The sequence below is a fragment of the Centropristis striata genome, chromosome 10 (genome assembly GCF_030273125.1).
Source record: "Centropristis striata isolate RG_2023a ecotype Rhode Island chromosome 10, C.striata_1.0, whole genome shotgun sequence".
Taxonomy (NCBI): domain Eukaryota; kingdom Metazoa; phylum Chordata; class Actinopteri; order Perciformes; family Serranidae; genus Centropristis; species Centropristis striata.
This window is the reverse complement of record NC_081526.1, coordinates 24,640,047-24,644,379: the sequence shown is the minus strand read 5'-3', so window position 1 is coordinate 24,644,379 and position 4,333 is coordinate 24,640,047. Positions and strand designations below refer to the sequence as shown.

The following is a 4,333-nucleotide window of genomic DNA, read 5'->3' as shown; positions in this document are numbered from 1 at the left end:
TGATGAAATGGGATTTGAAGAAAACAAGAGAAAAAACAACGACAACAACAAACATCAACACTTAAATGACAGTATGTCCAACTGCTCTGGATAATCCACAGACCTCACTTCATAATTTTGGTTAGAGTCAGTTTTCACAGTGATTTGTTTTTCAACATGCAATAATCCTGGTTTCAACCTGGTTTGAAAACGAAAAGAAAAGACTGGTTCCCCAACTAAACCAGGTTTAAATCATTTTATTCAACAGATAGTTCTGATCAAGTAGTTTGATGGACAAGAGGCGTTCAATTGGTGTTCCTTGAGGGTTGAAACGGGATTGACTTTGCATTTGAAATGTTGTGAATCACCAGTTCAGTTCGGTTTAGGTGCTTCTTGGTTAGTTGTAGGAAAAGATCATTGTTAAAATAAGCACATGGATGCATTACTGAATGGGCCTACAGGGCACAGGCCCAGGGGCCCAAAGTATCTGAGGCTCCCCTGACTGACTGTCACCCACAAAATAAGGGTAAAACAGATAACCATGAAAATACTTAAAAAGACCACTAAGAAACATAATGCTATAAAGTGACACAAAAAAACTATAAAGAGACCACAACAACTACAAAGAGATGCAAAACGCAAAAAGACAGAAACCACAAAGAAGTGCAAACAATTATAACAAATTGGGGGCACAACAATCACAGACAAAAAGACCTAGACAAATACAAAGTGACAAACTACAGACATGAGTAACAACTAAAGAGACAAACCAACAACAAAAAGTTACGTATGTTTTTTTTTTTTTTTAACCTTTTAGCCTCTTTGCTGCTGTTTTATATCTCTTTGTAGTTTACGTATGCAATTTAAGTTCTGTATGCAGGTTAGACACAAACGCTCTTTCTTACAGCCACTCGATGGCACAACCTAACATTAAATGTAGATATAGGTTGTTCTACGTTGCTTGTACAAACGACCTGTGGGGTCGTTTTTTGGGAGGAGGACAATGATGTATAAACAGCAGTCAACTTTTGTTAAGAAAAGTAAATGCACATTTTAAAAACAACTATTAATTTAAGGAATGCAAACCAACCTGTCTTAAAAAAATGTATAGAACTCTACGACCATGAATGTTATCTTCCTGTGTTTTCTTTTAATCACTCTCTGGTTTTCATTCCCTCCCTATCCCTGCCCCATATTCTCTCCTCCACCTCTTTGTTTTTGCCTCTCACACACCCACACAAAGACACACACACGCACGAGCACGCACGCACATACACACACACGTACGTATGTTTACTTTGCTTGAGTCGTGTACTCTGAACGCCACATTAACTCCATTTTGTCACTCATCACTGAATAGTGTTAACGCTGTGACCTTTCAGCATGCAGACTGACATATCATTACCGATACCCTCCCAGAGCCTGGGACTACACACACCATGGCTCCCAGCTACAGCCCATTAGAAAGTCATCTAACGGCCTTCATGTAATGACAAAATCACTCCCTTACGGTGTTCCACAGGCAGTTAATGTAACCGATTCACAAAGACTAAAAGCCAAAGCTTGATCTGGCTTTGCATTAGCTGACATAAGAACAGAGGAATGCCATGTGAACAAGGCACAATAAAGGAGCAAGGCAATAGATTGTTCATGCCATCAGATAACTCAAGGCTGTTGTATGATTTTTTAATTAATCATTTGAGGGTTAACCCCTTGGCCCCATTTTAAAGCTACAGAGGAGATATTGATGTCATATGAAACTAGATCTAAGCTATCCCTTAGCACAAACCATGTCATGATATCTTGGTAAGATATCATAAAATTCTAAAGTTGTTGTTTGGCTTTTTTAAGAAAAAAGGGACATGCCGATTTTCAAAGCAACCCTTTGACCGCAAGTTATATGAATGCTCTTAAGGTACCCACAAGGGTTATTTTTGCCTATTGTATTTGAAAAGTCCTGCATATTGGGGTCCCCAACTGTCTTGGAATTGCATACATTTATTATCAGTGTTTTTAGCAGTTTACAGAACAGAAGTGCTCGTCATCCGTTTACCAAAAATACAGAAATCTCCAAAATATCGAAAGTTTTAAAACAAAATCATAGCAGGGATTTTTTTGGGTGTTACTTTAAAGGTCTTGGTGTCTTATTTAATTTGGGTTTGTTCAGTTTCAGAGATTTGAAAATTTAGTGCTACAGTTTCAGAGTGCAATTCACTTCAGCTGTAAACAAGCATTTGTTATAATCAGCCTACATTATTATGTTTAAAAAAATAGCAAGTCAGTTAGGAATGTGCTTTAATTTGAATGCACTCCATGGAAAATGCTTGATATCCATTATTCTGTTTAATCTGCAGAATTACTTATGAAAAAAAGATTTTGATATTTGAAATGATCTTGTCATTATAGTAAGTGAACTTTGACATGTTGTTTTTGTGATGATAAAGGTTTAGAACATTCCCACACAGTTCAAAGCTATTAACAAACTGCACTCCAACTGGCAACCTTTCAATCACAATCTTCTCCAAACTTCAGCTCCATTTCCCAGAATACAGCAGTACATACAGGACATAACTCAAGTGTTGGATAAAATAAATTGGCAGTTGTGTGTATTGTGTACTAAAGTTCCTAATAATATAAATAATAATTTTAAAATATATACAAATTCAGAACTTATTCAGAACTTACTTAAGTATTTAATTAATACAGGAGTATATATTATTATTCTGTGAAACTTCAAGACAAAGCTTATAATTTTATGTTCAATAATACAATAACTTTCCCTGAAAGCTCTAATTTGGATTGGAGGTTTCAGAAAAACCTAGCCCTAATTACAGTTTGGATGGTAACGTAAGTGCCAATTACAAGTTGTGCACCGCTTTGTAATCAGCACAATTATGGCTGTGCCGTATACCTTGGCTATAATGTCATAAATCCTAAAAAAAGTTTAATTTCTCTGATCAATTATGTAGCGCCCCGAGTCTGACTAGGAAAACACACTAGAGATACTTACACTCTTACTAGGTTTGGTGAGTTGGACCTCTGAATTATTCAATTGAGGGAGCATGAAGTTGAAAGTTGACAATTTATTGCCTCACACAGTAAATATTAAGCAGTATATTGAAAAATAAAAATGACAACAATTAGAGCTCTTTCATTGAAAAAATAAAATAGAAAAGTTCAAATAATAGTCTCCCTTCTTTTTATAAGAAGTTAAGAGTTCAGTCCGTTCTGTCAATTGACGACTACTACCCCGGTAGATGTTTGTGTTATGTTATCGGTGTTAGAGAGAATGAAATGAGATGATGTCTGGGGTCCACAGAAATGATACCACGGCTGGCAACACCACACACCGTTCTGTCCAAGTTGTTCTTCTTTCCTGGCTCTCCAGCGAACCTCCACTGGTTCAGATCCGGATCAAGTCCTAATCTGGATAATAAAAACAATTTAAAAAAAGTAATCTACACATAGATGCAGGAAAAATAACCATTACTCTCAATCACATCATTTTACTTTCACTTTTGCTTATCTGCATACATAATTGCACCTATTTATATTTTCAAACAGCCCTTTTAATCACAATTTATCTTTTTAGCTGCAGCATATTTATCTATTTAACTATTTTCATCCATAAATGAACAGTAGGCCTATTAAATTACTCTTTTTAACCAACTTGAATATTTATACAAAGTTACTACAGTGCAACACCCTATATACACCTCAGTTATCATAAAACATTTACAACCTGACATCATATTAACACAAACATGCATCATATCCCTTCTCTATTTCTCATTCAATGGCTGTAGCGACATATTAGCTTACCCAGCTACACCGTTAGCACTCACATTACATATCACAGCTAATACATGAGCTAGCGTAGCGGTAGCACTAACTTAGCTAGCTGTCTTAACAATGTTCAGAATGATACAACAGTACAAAGATGAGTTCTACATTAGGGAACAATCCTGAAGCTTCGATTAGTTTAATAAAAGTATCTCTATAAAAGGCATCTTCACACAACAAGCTACATCAACAGCTAATAACAGGCTAGGCTAGCCCGCCTAGGGGTCATCTCTATGTTTTTTAGAAATAACGGATCTATGTTCCCCGTTTTTCCCAAAAAGGGGCCTATGTTCCACTGTAGCAATACATACCGGGGAGCATAGGATGTTAGTGTTAGGGTTAGGTTATTTGCATATGCACATTATCAAACAGCCCGTAGGCCTACATAGGCCTATTTGCCATGGCATTTGGCAGTAGTGGTGAAAAAAGTAACAGACCAGGGAACATAGGACCCTTTTTGGGAAAAGCGAGGGAAAAGGGTCCTATGTTCCCCAGTCTCATACAAAGAGGG

The 4,333-nt window shown here is 36.7% G+C and overlaps 1 long non-coding RNA gene across 1 annotated transcript; it reads right to left on the bottom strand.

The window, feature by feature from the left end:
• Positions 1 to 3,049: 3,049 nt before the first annotated feature.
• LOC131978547 (uncharacterized) lies at positions 3,050 to 3,952 on the bottom strand. The gene is made up of 2 exons (XR_009394992.1): positions 3,802 to 3,952; positions 3,050 to 3,405 (listed from the first exon to the last, which is right to left on the bottom strand). It is a non-coding gene; the product is annotated as an uncharacterized LOC131978547 (long non-coding RNA).
• Positions 3,953 to 4,333: the final 381 nt, after the last annotated feature.